Here is a 22,940-nt window from a genome sequence, read left to right as displayed (position 1 = left end):
GATCTTCCCATTATTATTATTATTATTATTATTATTATTATTATTATTATTATTATTATTATTAATAATAATAATAATAATAATAATAATAATAATAATAATAATAATAATAATAATAATATCCAGGTCCAGTTCCAAGCCGGGAAAAAGGTGCTGGAACAAAATGGAGGCTGATTGGAAAGAAAATTGGTTTATTGATGAACAGAATCACAGTATGCAGTTCTAGGACAGCTGACAAAATGGAGTTGAGAGTGGGTGGTTTTTTATAACTTCCTGATTCCTATGGTGCCACTTAGGGGTCATGGCTTGCTGTATAGGCAAAAGGGGAAATGCAAATCCTAGGTGTTTATCTGAGCTAATCTTGTCAACCTTTGGCTTGCCGAGTTTGTTGCTTATCTGGAATTTCTGTCTGACCCAGTCTTTCAGAATGGATTACTAAATCAGCATTTCGAAAAGCCGGCCTCCTCAGTTTCTGCTCAGAGCAGGGAGACTGGAGCTAGTTTCTGCCTCCTTAAGATTTTTTCCATTTCTCCTTTAGGGGAAATATTCTATCCTGCCGTTTTTAATATTCCCTAAAATATTTCATTCTCTAAGAGGGTGTGAGGGTGCTGAATGTTTACAACTCAATACAGCTTCAGCCTTTGTTCCAAGACAGACCACTTAGAGGGGCAAGTCCTGTGATAGAAGATCATGAAAAAGCCACAGTTTTGCAAATCAAGCTATCTTTCATTTTGGGATCAGTTAGTATAACTGTTTACTTAGTAAATAACTTCCTTATTTCTCTGCTAGTTTGCATTAGACCACAATTCCTTTGCTTATTTCTCTTCTGCAGTAGCTAGTAAAAAGAGAGGAGAGATTAGAAAGTGGTTAATTTAGAAAGAAGCAACATGATGATGCAAAGAAAAAGAAAAGAAAGACCAAGATTTGAAATAAGAAAGTTAGAAAAAATTTTTGTGAATAAGCAAGAGTTAAAAGGAAGAAACACAAAGCTTTCCTTCCCATGGCATTTTGCCTTCCTGAGATTACCATCTTTTCAAATATAATATATCAAAATTATCTGAGATGTAAATCATTCTATTTTCTCCAAGTTAACTGTTCTACCTGCAATTTTAGAAATGTTTGCCACCCTTTCTTTCTTCAATCATATAATTATTATTATTATTATTTATTATATTTGTATACCGCCCATCTCCCGAAGGACTCAGGGCGGTTCACAGTAAAAAAAACACAACAGAAAACATATAATACATAAAAAACAGCTAAAAGAATAGATAGTTAAATTCAATTGATGCTCTAACTTTTAAATACAAATTTAAAACCTCATTTAAACCCCTTTTTTAAAAATCCAATTTAAAACTACATTCAAGCTAGTCCTGCTCTTCGAAACAGCAACGTCTTCAGCTTGCGGCGGAAGGACTTGAGATCAGGGAGTTGACGAAGCCCCAGAGGGAGCTCGTTCCAGAGGGTAGGGGTCCCCACAGAGAAGGCCCTCCCCCTAGAGGTCGCCAGCCGACATTGTTTAGCTGACGGTATCTGGAGGAGGCCCTCTCTGTGAGAGCGCACTGGTCGGTGAGAGGCTAATGGTGGCAGTAGGCGGTCCCGTAAATATCCCGGCCCTAGGCCATGGAGCATTTTAAAGGTGATGACAAGTACCTTGAAGTGAACCTGGAAGACCACTGGGAGCCAGTGCAGATTACGCAGGAGGGGTGTTACATGGGAGCCAAAAGGTGCTCCTCTATCACCAGCGCAGCCACATTCTGGACCAGTTGGAGTCTCGGGTACACTTCAAGGGAGCCCCATGTAGAGAGCATTACAGTAGTCCAGGCGGGATGTAACAAGGGCATGAGCGACCGTGCATAAGGAAGCCCGATCCAGAAAGGGGCGTAACTGGCGTATCAGGCGAACCTGATGAAAGGCTCCCCTGGTGACGGCCATCATATAATCTTCTAAAGATAGCCGTGCATCCAGGAGGACGCCCAGATTACGAGCCCTTTCCGTGGGGGCCAATAGTTCGCCCCCAATGGTCAGTGATGGAATTAGCTGACTGTACCATGGGTACAGTGGTGGGTTGCCTCCAGTTCGCTCCGGTTCTGTAGAGCCGGTAGTAAAAATTTTCTGGTGTTCGGAAAACTGGTAGTAATGGCTGGCTGGTCACCCACCCCCCGAACTGGTTCCCCAATCATCAGAGGTTTGTTTGTTTTTTACTTTTAAAGCATCTTTTCTTCAGCCAAAAAAAGGCTTTTAAAAGTAAAGAAACCCTCTGATGATCAGGGATCATCAAAACCCTTTAAAAGTTTTTTTTAACAACCTCTTCAACGGAAGAGGTTGTTAAAAGAAAAGGTTTTAAAAGTCTCCTCTGGCGATCCCAGCTGAGTTAAGAGCTTCTGGGCTGCTATTAGGCAACTTCAGCTGGGATCGTCAGAGGAGCCTTTTAAAATCTTTTTTTCCTCTGGCCGGCCCACCCAATCCCCCCTCCCCACTTACCTCATTACAGCTTCTTTCGGGCTGGCAAAGCCATGCTTTACATCAGTTGCATCAGCTAGCAACTGAATCTGCCTGCCTGGAATCCATCTGCTCAGTCAGCAACTGCTGGCTGAGGAACTCTGGAAATTGAAGTCCACAAACCTGTAAGTTACTAAGGTTGGAGACCCCTGATCTAAAAAATATAAATAAAATAAAATAATAAAATAAAATATTTGTGCAGCTTTCTGAGATTTGGTGTGTTTCTGTAGTGTTTCACTCTAACTATACAAACACACAGAATCTCATAAAGCTGTATGTGGCATTGTGTGTGTGTGTGTGTGTGTGTGTGTGTGTGTGTGTGTGTGTGTGTGAGTCAGTTGTGTTGTGTTGTGTGTGTGTAAAGTGTGAAAGTTGGTTTTTGAGCTCTTTGTGGCTGTGTGAGGTTCCTGCTTGTTGCAGGGGCCATTTTGGGTGAAGTGCAGCTGCTTTTACATTGTGTGTGAGTCGTGTTGTGTTGTGTTGTGTGTGTGTAAAGTGTGAAAGTTGGTTTTTGAGCTTTTTGTGGCTGTGTGAGGTTCCTGCTGTGGCAGGGCCATTTTGGGTGAAGTGCAGATGCTTTTACATTATGTGTGAGTCGTGTTGTGTTATGTTGTATGTATGTGTTGCCCTTCGCAAGGACTTGGAGGCAGCTCCTCTGCAGAAAAGAGGAGGTGGCAAAGCTCTGGTTGTCCCCTGGGAGAAATCGCCCTGTCTCTGCAGCATTGGTCATGTGACTGAGTGGGTGTGGCCAATTTGATGTCACTCACACCGAGTCACATGACCACAAAGTCACGCCCACCAAATAAGCCACGCCCACAGAACTGATAATAAAAAATGTTGGAACCCACCCCTGTATATAATATTGTTCTCAGGAAATTGAGTGGTAAAATCGAAATTTTCAGAGCTAAGGGCTTGCTTGGCCATCTGTAGGATTTGATGTTCTTCTAATTTTACAATACAGGCAGAAAATATGCTACAATTGTATTTCCTGGTGGATGAATCGTAGTTTCAGGACATAGTCAGGACATCTTTTTCTACAGAGATTCAATGCATAGCTGCATTTCTGCAATCGGTATGTATATATTCTGTATTAGAATGAGCAATCCCATGCAAATTACAAGCCAATTTATGTAGTTCTAACTTATCATAAATGCCAAGGCAAATTTAAGAGGTTTTGGAAAAGAAGAAAGCCTCTTAATCATGAGCCATGAATTCCTTATAGCACTTTTGACACTTGCTGAAATTTATAGTCAACAAGGTGATTTGGTGAGCTGCAAGCTCTCCAGCTAACTTTTAAATACTGCCGTGCTCCAGTAGCTGTATTTCTTTTTCCATTATCAGGAGCAGGGTTTTAGATGCTAGTTTTGAAGAACCTGGTATTAGATTCTGACATCTCAGACAACAGAATAACTTCATCAGTACAGCAGATAAGTGTATGTATGCGACCTGTCCATTAACATCACACTTCGATTCTTACTATGCTACAGAGCCCCTGACTACGACATCGCTCATGCAATTATGTTAACCACACTACTAACATGGGCTATCTCTTGCCCATATCCTCTCATTTTCCTGGGTGACCTAAATCTACCTTTTATAAATTGGATAACAAATGAATGTACAACTGAACCAATCCATACTACACTATACAACACTGTTACAAACCTAGGTCGTAAACAACTAGTAACTAACAATACTAGACTCAACAACTGCCTTGACCTCATCTTTTGCAATAACACAAACTCAATTTATAGGCTACAAATAAAAGAACCCTTTTCCAACAGTGACCACTGTATGATAGAATTTTGCCTCAATATATGCCCTCACATAAATCGTCATAATAATAGTACTCCTAACTACAATTTCAAAAAAGCCAAATATGATCTTATAAACAACGACCTCTCATCTCTTGACTGGCAAAAACTGTTCTCAACCTGTATCACTGTTGAAGACCACTATATAGTTTTCCTACTTGAAATCAATAGAATCATCAAACTATACGTACCACAAATCACCACCAAAAAAAAGCAAATTACCCATATCAATAAAAAAGCTTCAATCCAAAAAAAGCTTCAATCCAAAAAAAAATCCCTCTGGAGAAGGAACAAAAAGGGCTATGTAGCTAATTTCAAAAACCGGTACAGAAATATTTGCAACCAAAAACTGAATGCACCATTTACCACACAAAGCAAGAAGAAGATTCCAATCGTGCTTTTTATAATTTTGTGAACAATAAACTTAAAGAATCAAGATCCATCCCACCACTAAAAGAATCTAACGGTAAAGAATGTAATGATGAAAGAATTAAAGCAAACCTCTTTAACAAATTCTTTGGCTCAGTCTTTGTTATCAATGATGGCACATATCTGACATTCCCAAATCGTACCAACAATGAGTACAACAACTTAACACATATAGACTTCATAGAAGATAATGTTAAAAAAACTCTTCGCAAACTGAAACCATCTTTATCTATTGGGCCTGATGGACTATGTGCATACTTCTTAAAAAAACTTTCCACTAATATAGCAGAACCCCTAAGCATAATATTTGATAAAGCTTTCACAACTAGTTCCTTCCCAAACTTTGGTCTCTAGCCACAGTCATCCCTATCTTCAAAAAAGGAGATCCCAGCCTAGTTGAAAATTACAGACCAATCTCCCTATGCTGCATCATCTGCAAAGTAATGGAATCTATCATCAACCAATCCATTACCCTCCACCTTGAAACAAACAACCTACTCTCTAATAAACAATTTGGTTTCAGAAAAAAAATTATCATGTAACTTACAACTTCTCCACTGCAAAACATATGGACTACTAATCTTGATCAAGGCAAAGCAATAGATGCAATCTACACAGACTTCTGCAAAGCTTTTGACTCAGTGGTACATTATAAACTTCTCCTAAAACTAAATCCTATGGCATTTCAGGACCTCTTCACAATTGGATAACTGCTTTCCTGTCAAACAGGACAACAAATGGTTAAAATAGGCAGTGCTCTATCAAATCAAATCAAATCTATCAAGGGCCATAGTAGCTCAGGCTGGTAAGAAGCCTGTTATTAGAACACAGCAGCCTGCAATTATTGCAGGTTCAAGCCCGGCCCAAGGTTGACTCAGCCTTCCATCCTTTATAAGGTAGGTAAAATGAGGACCCAGATTGTTGGGGGGGGCAATAAGTTGACTTTGTAAAAATATACAAATAGAATGAGACTATTGCCTTATACACTGTAAGCCGCCCTGCGTCTTCGGAGAAGGGCGGGATATAAATCTTAGGACCGGGATACCTTCGAGACCGTCTTCTGCTGCCGATTGCCTCCCAACGACTCAGGCGCTCCCACAGAGTGGGCCTCCTCAGGGTGCCGTCGACCAAACAATGTAGGTTGGCGACCCCCAGGGGGAGGACCTTCTCTGTGGTGGCACCAGCCCTGTGGAACGAGCTTCCTCCAGGATTACGACAACTCCCCGACCTCCGGACCTTCAGACGTGAACTGAAGACTTTATTATTTCAGCGTGCGAGACTAGTCTAAGAATAAAATGTTTTAGTTAAATTTTAATGGGGGTTTTACTGGTTTTTACTGTTTTAGTGATCAGGCCATGATAATATTTAGTTTTAACTGGGTTTTAATGCTTATTTATTATATTGTTTTTAATATGCCTGTGAACCGCCTCTGAGTCCTACGGAGATGGTGCGGTATATAAGTATGATTAATAAAATAAAATAAAATAAAATAAAATGTAAATTAAAAAAATCCTGTTCCTGTCAAGAGTGGCATTCCTCAAGGCAGCGTTCTTGGACCAACGCTCTTCATACTATACATAAATGATCTCTGTGACCATATCTCAGGTTATTGTGTTCTCTTTGCTGATGATGTCAAACTATTTAACACCACCAACAAAACTACTACCCTTTAAAAAGACCTTGACTTTATATCCGATTGTTCAAAAACTTGACAACTCCAAATCTCAACCAGCAAATGCTCAGTCTTACATATTGGAAAAAAGAACCAAAATACTAAGTACAAGCTTGATGGATATTACCTTACAGATGACCCCCACCCTGTTAAAGACCTTGGAGTTTTCATATCAAATACCAAGATAAATTCCTTGTGTGTCCAATCACACTTGGCCAATAAAATTCTATTCTATTCTATTCTAAATGATCTAAGTGCCAAAGCCCACTGCAACTACATAGCAAAAAAGGCTCTAAGAGTTGTAAACCTAATTTTGCATAGCGTCTTTTCCAAAAACTCTACACTAGTAACCAGAGCATACAAAACATTTGCTAGACCTATTCGTGAATACAGCTCACCTGTCTGGAACCCATACCACATTTCTGACATCAACACAATTGAACGTGTCCAGAAATATTTTACAAGAAGAGTTCTCCGCTCCTCTGAAAACAACAGAATTCCTTATACCACCAGACTTGAAATCCTGTGTTTAGAAAACTTAGAACTCCACCGACTCTGACAAGACCTGTGCTTAACTCATAAATCATCTATTGCAATGTCCTTCCTGTTGAAGACTACTTCAGCTTCAATCACAATAATACAAGAGCAAACAATAGATTTAAACTTAATGTGAACCGCTCCAATCTTGATTGCAGAAAATATGACTTCTGCAACAGAGTTATTAACACTTGGAACACACTATCTGACTCTGTGGTCTCTTCTCAAAATCCCCAAAGCTTTAACCAAAAGCTGTCTACTATTGACCTCACCCCATTCCTAAGAGGACTATAAGGGGCGTGCATAAGAGCACAAAAGTGCCTACCATTCCTGTCCTATTTTTTCCTTTTATTATATCAAATTAATATAGTTATTGCATACATTTGCTCATATATATGCTTATATGATATGTATATATTTTATGTTTTATTTATTTATTTATTTATTCAATTTATATACCGCCCTTCTCCCGAAGGACTCAGGGCAGTTTACAGCTAAATAAAAGACAAATCTCACAAAAATTTAAAAACATTTTAAAAAGCTAATTCAATTAGGCCGAAACAGACTAAAACTATAATAAAACCCACATTAAACTACATTAAGCCAGCCCCGCGTGATGAAACAAAAAGGTCTTTAGCTCGCGTCGAAAGGTCCAGAGGTCAGAGAGTTGACGTATCCCTGGAGGCAGCTCATTCCAGAGGGCAGGAGCTTCCACAGAGAAGGCCCTCCCCCTGGGGGTCACCAGTCGACATTGTTTGACTGACGGCACCCTGAGGAGACCCTCCCTATGGGAGCGCACGAGTCGGTGGGAGGCTATTGGTAGCAGCAGGCGGTCCCATAAATAACCCGGTCCTATGCCATGGAGTGTTTTAAAGGTAGTTAGCAACACCTTGAATTACACCCGGAAGACCACCAGAAGCCAGTGCAACTTGCGCAGGAGAGGTGTTACATGGGAGCCTTGAGTTACTCCCTCTATTACCCGCGCAGCCGCATTCTGGACCAATTGGAGCCTCCGGGTGCTCTTCAAGGGGAGCCCCATGTAGAGAGCGTTACAGTAGTCCAGGCGGGAAGTGACGAGGGCGTGACCGTGCATAGGGAATCCCAGTCTAGGAAGGGACGCAACTGGCGTATCAGGCGAACCTGATAAAAAGCTCCCCTGGCGACGGCCGTCATACGCTCTTCTAAGGACAGCCATACATCCATGAAGACGCCTAAATTGTGAACCCTCTCCATGGGGGCCAATGACTCGCCCCCAACAGTCAGCGATGGAATCATTGGCTGTACCGGGATGCCGGCATCCACAGCCACTCAGTCTTGGAAGGGTTGAGTCGAAGCCTGTTCTTCCCCATCCATGTTGATGCTTGTGTATATTGTTGTGACAAAATAAAATTTAAAAAAAGTGGGCTAAAGAACTATCATTGATTTTTACAGAGCCTTATCAAATATTGTGCACAGTCTGCAATAATCAAATAATATTTGCAGTGCCATGCATGCTATAAATTTCACCTAAAGTTAGTATAAAGAGTCAATATACATCAGAATGTGGATATGAAATTATGGTTGGGTGTGTGTTCTCATTTCTATAATGTCACCTAAAAATCAATTGTGATTCATTGATACACTAAATCAATGTCAGCACCAGCACTCCTGATGCTATTTGAGGCAGTCTTTGTTAATATTTAAGTGCAATTGGCTAGCACTGATGCTTCCATGGAGTCGTTTCTCAGCCTTGTCAACTTGAAGATGTCAGGACCAACTCCCAGATTTCCCCAGCCAGCTGAGCTAAGCTGGCTGGGGAATTCTGGGAGTTGAAGTCCAAACATCTTCAAGTTGAAAAACACTGTTTTATAGCATTGTAGTTGAGAAGCAAGCTACACATTGAACCCTATAATATTTGCCAATGTACCCCATCCCAAAATTTCAATTTCAAATTCTTACTTCAATATCTAAGGAGCAATCATGGAAAAGAAAATGGGAGATGCACACCTACTGCCTGCTTATCTTTTCTCAGGTGTTCTCTGGTCCATATTTAAAATTCACACTGAGCCATGATGCATCCAACAGAGACCCACTGTTATCAAATGCAGACTCTGGAACAGGCATCAGTTCCACTGAAGCCTTCAGTTTTATGAATGTTGATAATAATGAACATCCTGGTAAGACAAAGGAGAGTTAAGACAATCTAGAAATCCAAATTTCTCTTCAATATTCTATCTCCATTATTTCCCTCTGCATCATGTGAGGACCAGATTACAATGATAAGGGACAGCAGGGCCAGTGATTCCATGCATTCTGAAGTAAAGGTGTGATCTTTTCAGACATGAAGAATTAAACAGATTCCTGTACTATTTGTTAGGTAACAGGATCACTAGATCAGAGGGAACAATATGGTACTTCTTGACTGTACAATTATTTTCTGTTATCTGGTAGAGTTCTAGTTTTTTTCATCTCTTTTAATTTCTATTCTTCACAAAAAATGGTTAGGAGAGGTGGATACATTATATACAGCCATTTTTTTTATGACAGGCAAAAATGATTTTGTACTTTAATGAGACTCTCCATTATAGAACCTTCTTGTTTGTAACCTTCTTGTTACAAATCTTCTACAGATTTCTCAAGGAGGTATTTGCCTTGTTTTGCTTTTAAGGCAGTTTGTTTAGTTTAAGTGAATTAGAACTTAGAACTTAGAAGAACAGAGTTGGAAGGGAGTTGGAAGGGACCTTGGAGATCTTCTAGTCCAATCCCCAGCTTAGGCAGGAAACCCTACACCACTTCAGACAAATATTTATCCAACATCTTCTTAAAAACTTCCAGTATTGGAACATTAACAACTTCTGGTGATTAATTGTTCTGTCAGGAAATTTTTCCTTAGTTCTAAGTTGCTTCTCTCCTTGATTAGTTTCCACCCATTGCTTCTTGTCCTACCCTCAGGTGCTTTGGAGAATAGTTTGATGCCCTCTTCTTTGTGGCAGCCCCTGAGATATTGGAACACTGCTATCATGTCTCCCCTAGTCCTTCTTTTCATTGAACTAGACATACCCAGTTCTTGCAATTGTTCTTCATGTTTTAGCCTCCAGTCCCCTAATCACCTTTGTTGCTCTTCTTTGCACTCTTTTTAGTCTTCACATCTTTTTTACATTGTGGCAACCAAAACTGAATGCAGTATTCCAAATGTGGCCTTACCAGGGCATTATAAAGTGATATTAACACTTCACATGTTCTTGATTCTATCCCTCTATTTATGCAGCCTAGAACTGTGTTGGCTTTTTTGGCAGCTGCTGCACATTTCTGGCACATAATTAAATGGTTGTCCAATAGGACTTCAAGATCCCTCTCAGTTACTACTAATGAGCGAGGTACCACATATACGGTACCTGTGCATTGTTTTTCTTGCCTAAATGTAGAACCTTACTTTTTTCACCGTTGAATTTCATTTTGTTAGATAGCGCCCAATGTTCAAGTCTTTCAAAAGCTTTCTGTATCTTAAACCTATCTTTTGGAGTGTTGGCTATTCCTGCCAGCTTGGTGTCATCTGCAAATTTGATGAGTTCCCCATCTATCCCCTTGTCCAAGTCATTGATGAGATGTTGGAGTACTGGGCCTAAAACAGAGTCTTGGGGTACTCCATTGCATGCTTCCCTCCATGTAGATGCAGTTCCATTGAGGACTACACATTGAGTGTGGTTGGTCATCCAGTTATGAATCCATCTGGTGCAGGGGTGAAATGCTCGCGGTGCGTGCACTTCCAAACCAATAAGGAAGGTAAATAGATTTCACCCCTGATCTGGTGATGATGCTGTCTAACCCACATTTTTCTACTTTTTCTGGTAGTAGGTTATGGTCTACTTTATCAAATGCCTTACTGACATCCAAGTAATTTATATCAACAGTTTTCCTCTGGTCCACTAATTTTGGCACTTTGTCAAAGAATGCAATAAGATTAGTCTGGCATGGGACTTCTTGGCGGTGATGTCAGCGTGAGCAGGCGAGGGATGATTCTCCTTTCCTGAAGCTTGAAATATCTTCATTAGGAGCCACTTTAGGGCATTGCTGAATGTGTAGAGAATGGCAAATCAAAGAGGAAGCCCCAGAGGGTTGGGTAGAAAGCAAACCCCTGAGTAGACTGGAGTGGCACTCTTAAATTCTAAAGTAGAAAAAGCTAGTTTTTAAGATCGGCCTGGAGCGCTGGCAGCCACGAGAAGTAAAAAAGGAAAGTGACAGCTTTGTTCTGGAGATGAGAAATCCTAGAAAGAGGTGAGGTGGTCTTGGTGAGAGACGGTGAAATTAGCAAGGCGAAATGAGAAAAGACACAAAGTGTTGAGAAGGCAGCAACTAGAAGAGAGATAAAGCCAGGAAGGAAGAAACAGACTGGTTCAACAAAAGCGTGAAGAAGGGGAGAGTCCAAACAGAGGAGTGATTAATAGACATTATATAAAACAAATAGAGGAATGTAAACACTAAGAACAGAGAGTGTGAATGACAGTGTTTAGTAAATATTTTGGAAGTATTAAATAAACAGGAAAGTGAAAAGAAGATTGGAAGAGGCGCCATCTAGTGGATTGGTGGACAGATTAAAGGCAAGGAAAATCTGGAGAGAAAAATGATGCACACTGACTTAAATGAAATGGTATGAATGAATTGAATTAAGGTATAGATGCATAACTGATAACTGTATAGGTGAACTGAGAGAAGAATAAGTATTGTATTGTAAAGAAAGATATGTATTTAAATAAGAGGGAAAATAGATATTTAGATATTTAGAATACTGTATATCTATAAGTTCTGCGAATAGAGACATAAAAGCAGTAAGATTAATATAACAGATAATATATAAGTGTGAGACAAAAATAAGAAAATAGAGTTGTTAAACTCTGTTAAGGTTTGTAAAAGCAAACCTTAGCATTAAAGAAAACTTGAATAGAGGTGTACTAATATATGTTAACGTGGAAAAATATTGTACAGGCAATAAAGATGTCTAGCTCAGCGACAATAAACAATACAGGCAAAAAAGCAGCCACAAATATTACACCAACAGACTCTTCCACAACCCAAAGATCGATACTGACTATGATAGGGAAAGAAAAAACAGAATAGGCAACGAGTTCACAAAATATGCAGATAGCATTACAACTGATACAGGAAATAATATTGAAGACCCAGGAAGCAATAGAGGAGAATCAGCTGAGGAGACAAGGGTACATCATAAAGAAATTAAAGAGGAAATTGGGGAGATGAAAAGTGAGATAAAAATATCTTGTAATATTGTTTATCTTCCTGTTCCCTAATTTCAAATGTCAATTTGCTCTTCTCAGCACATTCCATTATTTTCTTAATAAGGTCATCTTGTGTTGGTATTTTCTCATTTTTCCAATTTTTAGCAAACACAATTTTAGCCACTGTTAATAAATTCACAATAAAATATCTCAATTCTCTATTATATATTTCAGATATGATCCCCAATAAAAAAAACCTCTGGTTTGAAATCTATGTCTTTTTTTATCATTTTTTCCAACCACATGTGGATTTTAGTCCAATATCTTTTAGCTTCTACACACTTCCACCACATATGGTAATATGAAATCGGTATCTGATGACATTTCCAACATTTTTCTGATTTGTTCTTGAACATGCTGGCTATTCTCGTCAGGGGTGATGCCATCTGTAAAACATCTTGTACAAATTCTCTTTGTATGCCATATGTCATTTTATAATTTTGTAATCACAATTTTTGCCATTTCTCTAGATCAATCCCATGTCCAAAATTTTTCCCCCAAGCAATCATTGTTTCTTTAACTTGTTCTTCTTCCAATTTAACCTCTATTAAATATCCATATAATTTTTTATTACATTTTCATCAGTACCTGTTAAAATTTTATCTACGTTAGTCAAGTTGTTATAAAATCTTTCTGTCTTGGAATCTTTATCATACCTAGAATGTATTTGCAAATAAGAAAACCAATTCATTTGTATGCCTTTTAGTTCTAATTCTTGCATAGATTTAAGTTCACCCTTTTCATTCAATAATTCACTATATCTAGCAATTTGTTCCTTTCTAAATGTATGAAAATGCTTCAATAGTTAATAATAATAATAATAATAACAACAACAACAACAACAACAACAATAACAATAATAATTTAATTTTTATACCGCCCTTCTCCCGAAGGACTCAGGGCGGTTCACAGCCAGATAAAAAAACCAACAATAAATAGATACTGAAGGGAACATATATACTAAAATGCTAGAATTGTTTCCTGCAACATATATACTGATGTCTTTGTATACCTGCATTTCCTTTCTCATGAAGAACATACTTACTGCTGTAAAAGTACATCCTTCCTGCATTAACCTGCATTAAGATCTAAAAACCTCCATAAAATGCCACTCTGTTTCCCATAAGATCTCAACTAGCAGAAGCAATCTACACACCTTTGTAGTGCTCACCTTTGTAGTGCTAATAGGGGACCAAGTGGCTAAAGACCTTTACTATGGGATACACAAACCAGATTCCAGGATATGCAGATGCCAGTTGATGGTTTATGACATCCCTAAAGATACTTCAAAGACCTCCTTTTGGTATAAAAGAGAACATTGCTTTGTATCAGGTTTGTAGTTCCTTCCTTGCATGTATGCACCATCTATATGTTCGGAACGACTATCCATTTGAATCTGATCAGAATTAAATGCTATTTTACTCAAGCCTCTGTTTAAGTCTCTTGATTGGCAGTTATGAGCTTAGACATATTAATAAATGAACCTTACATTTGGCGCCCAGACGTGGGGCTCGAAGGCAATGCTTTTCTTCGAAATGGCTACATTTAGCCCCCCACAATTCTGAACTCCATTGAAGTTCAGCAGGGCTTCAAAACAGTGGGCAGGAAAAACTGGCATGGGCCATAGACAATGTCAAAGAGCGCCCCAGTACGCTTTGAACTGGTAATGTTGGAGTGGCCGGATGCCAGCAAATCCTGATTTCAGCCAGACCTGAACGCCCCATTGAGGATTGAACCGGGTATGGGGAAGATTGTACTATCCTAGGTGAGTAGAAATTTTTTCGGGGGGAGGTAAGAGAGGAGTGTTGCTTTGTGTGTGCGTGAATGAGAGGAGGGAAATTCCTACTAGAGGTTTGCTCTCCAGGTGAGTGCGGAGATCCAATTTGCGGTTCTGATTATTCATGAGAATATCAGCCAGAGCGGATCGCTTTGAAAGGCGGGTGACTGTTGGAATAAAAGTCTGCAGTGAAAGGGTCGTTCTGGTCAAAACTCTGAGCTTGAAAGGGGAGCCCAAGAAATCCTTTTGATAAAAGGAGAGTTTGTCAGTTCCGAGCCTAGGAAGTAGAGCCTAGGGCCCGAGAAAGCCCCTCACTGGACAAAAGCCCTTAAAAAGAAAGGGAGGGTTTTACTCAAAACCCCCTGACGGAAGAAGCCCGAGAAAGTCTTGAGGGACAAGACGGGTCTGACCAGAACTCCGAACTATCCCAAGCCCAAGAAATTCTTTTTGGAAAAAGAAGGGTGTGGCTAGACCCCGAGCTAAGTCAGGTAAAATCCCTTAATAAAAAAAATAAGAAAAAAAAATAAGAAAAAAGAAAAAAATATAAAAGGAAAAAAAGAAAAAAGAAAGAAAAAATGGACAACCATACTGGTAGCCTGTTTGGAATAAGTAAGAGTAACCTCATTGGAAGAATAAAACAGTGTTTCTCTCTAGACTGCGTATTTAGTCATTGGGAAACTTTTGAGACGATTTGAGACCTATCGTAATGTAGGAAGGGAACTTCACCTAGGCAGTGTTAAGCAAAAGGAAACCAAGCCAGGATGCATCATAACAAAAGACACTGACTCAGAATTAAATCTAGCCAGGGAAAAACCCAAAAAACCTCAAGGCTATTTAAAAGACAAAGAAATACAGGAAAAGAAATAATTAGGTCACACAGACATAGCCGACCAAATAAAGAAATAGATTAGATCAGGACAAGATTCAATCACAAGCCTAAATAGATTAACTTCAGTCAAAGCATATGGAAAACAACTAACGGAAGGGAGAATACTTGAGGAAATCAAATCGTTAGAATGAACAGATTAAACCGGAACGCACGCCCGAACACGAAACCCACCCACATTAACATAATCAGAAAGACAAAACACAGAAAACTTAGCAAGCACATACACAAAGGGAAATCCCATCAAGTACTCCCAAAACAAAGAAATGAAAAGGGAAAAAGAGTATAAAAAATGTACACTTACTGTATATGGTTGTCAGCTCACCCAGGAACGCGGTCCTTGCGCTTGCTGGATTCGTCTTCCTGAAAAATAAAGAAACCTCGCTTTCACGCAGCTCGCTTCGATCTCAATTCCTTCTAATACTTCGGCAACGCTCCAATCTGCTGGAGAGGAGCTCCCAGCCGGGAAATTCGAACCCATACGGAGAACGATCTATCAATTGGCGACCTCCACGAAGGGACTCCCAGCCAACCCAGCCACCGGACGGGGCCCGAAGATCCAACCCAGCCGGCACGGACCATTTTGTCCGGGGAAGAATCCACGGACCCTGCCCGGGAGGTGTCGGGTAGTAAAGGGAGTTTTTGAGCTTTGCCCTCAACAGCTGCTTGAAAGCAGGTGAGTACCGCCTTAAATTTACTATTTTAAAAAGGATAATTCCCAGAACCTAGAGAAACGAATGTATGTATGTGTGCATGTGTGTGTGATAGTGGGATTCCACCTAAGGAAACAGTCTGATTCCACCTCTTTGAGCAACCTCTAGCCGCACCTCTGCCTACTGCTAGCTCCACCGAGCCGTGACCGGTAGGATAGAGAAAGCAAGGGGGGGAAGCCAAACGTGGAACTTTGTGTTTATTGGGAACGGAAGCCGAGCGAGAGGAAAGTAAGTGTGAATGAATCTGGGTATTCTTGTTTCCATAATTTGTACATCCTTTTTTGATAGCCTTGTTTTTCTGGTTCTGCTTTGTAGTAGCATTTCATTACGTTGTGGTTCTCTGACATGGTGTATCTCTGCCGCTTCTGAGGTTGTTCTGCTTCCAGTAGCTCTACAGGCCCATGATGATGATGATGATGATGATGATGATGATGATGATGATGATGATGATGATGATTTACACAAAATGACAGTATACACAGCAAACAAGATAACTATGCTGGATTTCGTATCACAGATCACTAGTCGAACACTTCCCAAGCGTTTAGGACTGCATGATGTATTGGCAAATTATGCGAGCAGATCCCAGTAAGGTGGCCTTCTGCAGCTGACCAATGGTGATCTTGTCAGCGCCAATTGCTTTTAAGTGCTTGCCTAGGTCTTTAGGCACAGCTCCCAGTGTGCCGAGTACCACTGGAACCACCTGCACTGGTTTATGCCAGAGTCTCTGCAATTCGATTCTCAAATCTTGATATCTGGTGACTTTTTCAAGTTGTTTCTCATCGATTCTGCTGTCACCAGGTATAGCAATGTCGACTATCCACACTTTTTTCTTTTCCACAATCGTGATATCCAGGGTATTGTGTTCCAAAACTTTATCAGTCTGTATTCAGAAATCCCACAGTAGTTTTGCATGCTCATTTTCAATCACTTTTTCAGGCTTATGATCCCACCAGTTCTTTGCTACAGGCAGATGGTAGTTGTGACACAAGTTCCAGTGGACCATCTGAGCAACTGTGTTGTGACGTTGTTTGTAGTCGGTCTGAGCTATTGTCTTACAACAGCTCAGTATGTGATCAATGGTTTCATCCGCTTCTTTGCAGAGTCTGCATTTGGGATCATCAGCAGATTTTTCTATTCTGGCTTTGATGACATTTGTTCTAATTGCTTGTTCTTGGGCCGCAAGAATCAGGCCCTGTCGTGTCCCACTCCTCCGCTGACGGCCGGGTCAGGGAAATCCGAATCAGGCTTGCCTCTGCAGCTCTGCCCAAAGTCCTAGCAAAGTCCTCAGAGCAGGCAGGAGACCAGAAAGTGACTTCAGCAAGATAAGTTCGACTTTGCCTGACTCAGAGACTGCCAGAAAGCAGATCCTTTATATAGGCCATGGGGTGTGGCTCCATGACTCAGCACTCATTAAGGCCTGCCCCTCCCTTCCTTCTGTTGCCTCCGCCTATCCAGTCTTCTGATGCGAGGGTCACTCCAATCAGCAGCTGTTGGAAATAAACTTTCCTCAGGCTCACATGCTGTGGAGGAGGGGAGGGGTCTAGCTGTCTGCTTGCCTGGGCATGGAGCCAGGGCTGGGGCCGGGGTGCTCCCTCCTCTGCAGCCTGCTTGGGCATGGAGCCAGGGCTGGGGCCGGAGATGCCCCTCCTCAGCCTGTCTGGGCATGGAGCCAGGGCTGGGGCCGGAGGACATTCTTCAGCGCTCGAAGCAGATAAGCAGACCCGGCTGCGGTGAGAGCGGGCAAGACACAACAGGCCCTCTGTTTCTTTCTTCAATGTTCTGTTGGTCAGCCATAACCAGGTCTTTTCCTTATCTACTTTTCCTTGGATCTTTTCAAGGAACTGTCCGTGCAGTGCTTTGTTACACCAGCTGTCAGCTCGAACTTGCATCGCTGTTTTCCTATATTGATATTTGGTTTGCTGTACTTTTAGCAGCTTCCTCTTGTTGACCTCCCTCAAAGCTGGTTCAGCACTGTCTTTCACATAATCTGCCAGAGCATGTTTCTCTTCTTCGACTGTCTGCTTCACTTGCAAAAGTCCTCTGCCACCTACCTTTCTTGGCAAATATAGCCTATCAACATCACTACGCAGGTGCAGCACATAGTGTATGGTCATCAGTTTTCTTGTTTTCCTATCCAGACTGTCCAGCTCTGTCTGTGTCCAGTTTACAATTCCAGCAGTATATCTGTTGTGTCTGCGCCCCCCAAGCCGGGCTCCTGCCAGAAAGTGACTCGGAAAGTGAGTGGGAAGGGCCATCAGGACTTACCTCTGGAGCACCAGGTTCCCTGGCTCAGCTCCAGGAGCCAGAGGCAGGCCAGGTGGAGGAGTTAATGAGGCCTCCATCCCCTGACTCTTCCCTCCCCCTGGCCACGCCTTCAGGCCCGGCTGATGGCAATCAGGCCTGGCTGGACCCTAGGTTTCAGAGGCAAGAGAGGAGGGAACAACAGAAGCAGGGGTGTGGCAGGCCTAGGAAGTGCTGAGTCATGGAGCCACACCCCACAGAGTATAAAAACAGCACTGGCTGCTCTTCTGCTCTGTGATGAGCAAAAATTGAGCTGAACTATTTGACTCAGGGAGAAGTGAGCAGAACTCTTTGACTCTTGGAGAATTGAGCTGAACATTCGGCCTGGACTGCTGACTTCCTGGTTGCCTGGCAACCCCATAATAAAAGGGAGACTTTGACAGGCAGCTGCAGATCCCCTGTCAGGACTGATAGCAGCCGTGAACTCAATTACTGGCTCGTTTAGCCAGCTTGCGTGGCTGAGGCCGTGAGGGGACATAACAATATCTGATAACGGGTATGGCGCAGCTGTTTATAGCCTTGATGGTGTTACTGCCATTCAGTTTACTTTTTAGAAGTTTCCTGACCCTTTGCGTGTATTCTTTGCTGACCACATTTTTCACTTGCCCATGCTTGATATTGTCCAGCTGCAGTATGCCCAGTTATTTGTAGGCTTTGGGTTGGTTGCACTTGATGGTTGGTCCATTGAGCATTTCAATTCCATCACTTTCTACGATCTTCCCATTATTATTATTATTATTAAGAATAAAAATAATAATAATAATAATAATAATAATAATAATAATAATAATAATAATAATAATAATAATAATAATATCCAGGTCCAGTTCCAAGCCGGGAAAAAGGTGCTGGAACAAAATGGAGGCTGATTGGAAAGAAAATTGGTTTATTGATGAACAGAATCACAGTATGCAGTTCTGGGACAGCTGACAAAATGGAGTTGAGAGTCGGTGGGTTTTATAACATCTGGATTCCTATGGGATCATGTAGGGGTCATGGCTGGTTCTGTAGGCAAAAGGGGAAATGCAAATCTGAAGTGTTTGTCTGAGCTAATTTTGTCAACTTTGCCTTGTGTTGCTTAATGTGTTGCTTATCTGAAGTTTCTGCCTAACCCAGTCTTTCTGAATGGATTACCAAATCTGCATTTCTATAAACTGGCCTTCTCACTTTCTGCTTGTGGCAGGGAAACTGGGGCAGGTTTCTGCCTCCCTTAAGGGTTTTTTCCATTTTTCCTTTAGGAGAACTATTCTATCCTTCCTTTTTAATATTCCCCAAAATATTTCATTCTCTAAGAGGGTGTGAGGGTGCTGAATGTTTACAACTCAATACAGCTTCAGCCTTTGTTCCAAGACAGACCACTTAGAGGGGCAAGTCCTGTGATAGAAGATCATGAAAAAGCCACAGTTTTGCAAATCAAGCTATCTTTCATTTTGGGATCAGCTAGTATAACTGTTTACTTAGTAAATAACTTCCTTATTTCTCTGCTAGTTTGCATTAGACCACAATTCCTTTGCTTATTTCTCTGCAGTAGCTAGTAAAAAGAGAGGAGAGATTAGAAAGTGGTTAATTTAGAAAGAAGCAACATGATGATGCAAAGAAAAAGAAAAGAAAGACCAAGATTTGAAATAAGAAAGTTAGAAAAATTTTTTGTGAATAAGCAAGAGTTAAAAGGAAGAAACACAAAGCTTTCCTTCCCATGGCATTTTGCCTTCCTGAGATTACCATCTTTTCAAATATAATATATCAAAATTATCTGAGATGTAAATCATTCTATTTTCTCCAAGTTAACTGTTCTACCTGCAATTTTAGAAATGTTTGCCACCCTTTCTTTCTTCAATCATATAATTATTATTATTTATTATTATTTATTATATTTGTATACCGCCCATCTCCCGAAGGACTCAGGGCGGTTCACAGTAAAAAAAACACAACAGAAAACATATAATACATAAAAAACAGCTAAAAGAATAGATAGTTAAATTCAATTGATGCTCTAACTTTTAAATACAAATTTAAAACCTCATTTAAACCCCTTTTTAAAAATCCCAATTTAAAACTACATTCAAGCTAGTCCTGCTCTTCAAACAGCAACGCCTTCAGCTCGGCGGAAGGACTTGAGATCGGGAGTTGACGAAGCCCCAGAGGGAGCCTGCTCCAGAGGGTAGGTCCCACAGAGAAGGCCCTCCCCAGAGGTCGCCAGCCGACATTGTTTAGCTGACGGTATCCGGAGGAGGCCCTCTGTGAGAGCGCACTGGTCGGTGAGAGGCTAATGGTGGCAGTAGGCGGTCCCAGAAATATCCCGGCCCTAGGCCATGGAGCTTTTAAAGGTGATGACAAGTACCTTGAAGTGAACCCGAAGACCACTGGGAGCCAGTGCAGATTACGCAGGAGGGTGTTACATGGGAGCCAAAAGGTGCTCCTCTATCACCCGCGCAGCCGCATTCTGGACCAGTTGGAGTCTCCGGCACACTTCAAGGGGAGCCCCATGTAGAGAGCATTACAGTAGTCCAGGCGGATGTAACAAGGGCATGAGCGACTGCATAAGGAAGCCCGATCCAGAAAGGGGCGAACTGGCGATCAGGCGAACCTGATGAAAGGCTCCCTGGTGACGGCCATCATATGATCTTCTAAAGACAGCCGTGCATCCAGGAGGACGCCCAGATTACGAGCCCTTTCCGTGGGGGCCAATAGTTCGCCCCAATGGTCAGTGATGGAATTAGCTGACTGTACCATGGGTACAGTGGTGGGTTGCCTCCAGTTCGCTCCGGTTCTGTAGAGCCGGTAGTAAAATTTTCTGGTGTTCGGAAAACTGGTAGTAATGGCTGGCTGGTCACCCACCCCGAACTGGTTCCCCAATCATCAGAGGTTTGTTTGTTTTTACTTTTAAAGCATCTTTCTTCAGCCAAAAAGGCTTTTAAAAGTAAAGAAACCTCTGATGATCAGGGATCATCAAAACCCTTTAAAGTTTTTAACAACCTCTTCAACGGAAGAGGTTGTTAAAGAAAAGGTTTTAAAGTCTCTCTGGCGATCCCAGCTGAGTTAAGAGCTTCTGGGCTGCTATTAGGCAACTTCAGCTGGGATCCAGAGGAGCCTTTTAAAATCTTTTTTTCCTCTGGCCGGCCCACCCAATCCCCCCTCCCCACTTACCTCATTACAGCTTCTTTCGGGCTGGCAAAGCCATGCTTTACATCAGTTGCATCAGCTAGCAACTGAATCTGCCTGCCTGGAATCCATCTGCTCAGTCAGCAACTGCTGGCTGAGGAACTCTGGAAATTGAAGTCCACAAACCTGTAAGTTACTAAGGTTGGAGACCCCTGATCTAAAAAATATAAATAAAATAAAATAATAAAATAAAATATTTGTGCAGCTTTCTGAGATTTGGTGTGTTTCTGTAGTGTTTCACTCTAACTATACAAACACACAAAATCTCACAAAGCTGTATGTGGCATTGTGTGTGTGTGTGTGTGTGTGTGTGTGTGTGAGTGAGTCAGTTGTGTTGTGTGTGTGTAAAGTGTGAAAGTTGGTTTTTGAGCTTTTTGTGGCTGTGTGAGGTTCCTGCTTGTTGCAGGGGCCATTTTGGGTGAAGTGCAGCTGCTTTTACATTGTGTGTGAGTCACTTGTGTTGTGTTGTGTGTGGGTAAAGTGTGAAAGTTGGTTTTTGAGCTTTTTCTGGCTATGTGAGGTTCCTGCTGTTGCAGGGGCCATTTTGGGTGAAGTGCAGATGCTTTTACATTATGTGTGAGTCGTGTTGTGTTATGTTGTATGTATGTTGCCCTTCGCAAGGACTTGGAGGCAGCTCCTCTGCAGCCTGCTTGGGCATGGAGCCAGGGCTGGGGCCGGGAGATGCCCCCTCCTCAGCCTGTCTGGGCATGGAGCCAGGGCTGGGGCCGGGAGGACATTCTTCAGCGTTCGGAAGCAGATAAGCAGACCCCGGCTGCGGTGAGAGCGGGCAAGACACAACAGGCCCTCTGTTTCTTTCTTCAATGTTCTGTTGGTCAGCCATAACCAGGTCTTTTCCTTATCTACTTTTCCTTGGATCTTTTCAAGGAACTGTCCGTGCAGTGCTTTGTTACACCAGCTGTCAGCTCGAACTTGCATCGCTGTTTTCCTATATTGATATTTGGTTTGCTGTACTTTTAGCAGCTTCCTCTTGTTGACCTCCCTCAAAGCTGGTTCAGCACTGTCTTTCACATAATCTGCCAGAGCATGTTTCTCTTCTTCGACTGTCTGCTTCACTTGCAAAAGTCCTCTGCCACCTACCTTTCTTGGCAAATATAGCCTATCAACATCACTACGCAGGTGCAGCACATAGTGTATGGTCATCAGTTTTCTTGTTTTCCTATCCAGACTGTCCAGCTCTGTCTGTGTCCAGTTTACAATTCCAGCAGTATATCTGTTGTGTCTGCGCCCCCCAAGCCGGGCTCCCTGCCAGAAAGTGACTCGGAAAGTGAGTGGGAAGGGCCATCAGGACTTACCTCTGGAGCACCAGGTTCCCTGGCTCAGCTCCAGGAGCCAGAGGCAGGCCAGGTGGAGGAGTTAATGAGGCCTCCATCCCCTGACTCTTCCCTCCCCCTGGCCACGCCTTCAGGCCCGGCTGATGGCAATCAGGCCTGGCTGGACCCTAGGTTTCGTAGGCAAGAGAGGAGGGAACAACAGAAGCAGGGGTGTGGCAGGCCTAGGAAGTGCTGAGTCATGGAGCCACACCCCACAGAGTATAAAAACAGCACTGGCTGCTCTTCTGCTCTGTGATGAGCAAAAATTGAGCTGAACTATTTGACTCAGGGAGAAGTGAGCAGAACTCTTTGACTCTTGGAGAATTGAGCTGAACATTCGGCCTGGACTGCTGACTTCCTGGTTGCCTGGCAACCCCATAATAAAAGGGAGACTTTGACAGGCAGCTGCAGATCCCCTGTCAGGACTGATAGCAGCCGTGAACTCAATTACTGGCTCGTTTAGCCAGCTTGCGTGGCTGAGGCCGTGAGGGGACATAACAATATCTGATAACGGGTATGGCGCAGCTGTTTATAGCCTTG

The 22,940-nt window shown here is 42.0% G+C and overlaps 1 protein-coding gene and 1 long non-coding RNA gene across 2 annotated transcripts in view; one reads left to right on the top strand and one right to left on the bottom strand.

The window, feature by feature from the left end:
- Positions 1-22,940, top strand: part of MBTPS2 (membrane bound transcription factor peptidase, site 2) — a 260,613-nt gene that overhangs the window by 141,190 nt on the left and 96,483 nt on the right. The gene's annotated exons all lie outside the window — the stretch shown is intronic.
- Positions 1-22,940, bottom strand: part of LOC131199633 (uncharacterized) — a 144,345-nt gene that overhangs the window by 94,420 nt on the left and 26,985 nt on the right. The window contains exon 3 of the long non-coding RNA XR_009155374.1: positions 15,195-15,253. This is a non-coding gene — a long non-coding RNA (uncharacterized LOC131199633). The remainder of the gene's footprint in view (positions 1-15,194; positions 15,254-22,940) is intronic.

Source organism: Ahaetulla prasina, chromosome 5 (genome assembly GCF_028640845.1).
Source record: "Ahaetulla prasina isolate Xishuangbanna chromosome 5, ASM2864084v1, whole genome shotgun sequence".
NCBI lineage: Eukaryota > Metazoa > Chordata > Lepidosauria > Squamata > Colubridae > Ahaetulla > Ahaetulla prasina.
Note: the sequence above shows the minus strand (reverse complement) of the source record. Positions and strands in the feature narration are given on the sequence as shown.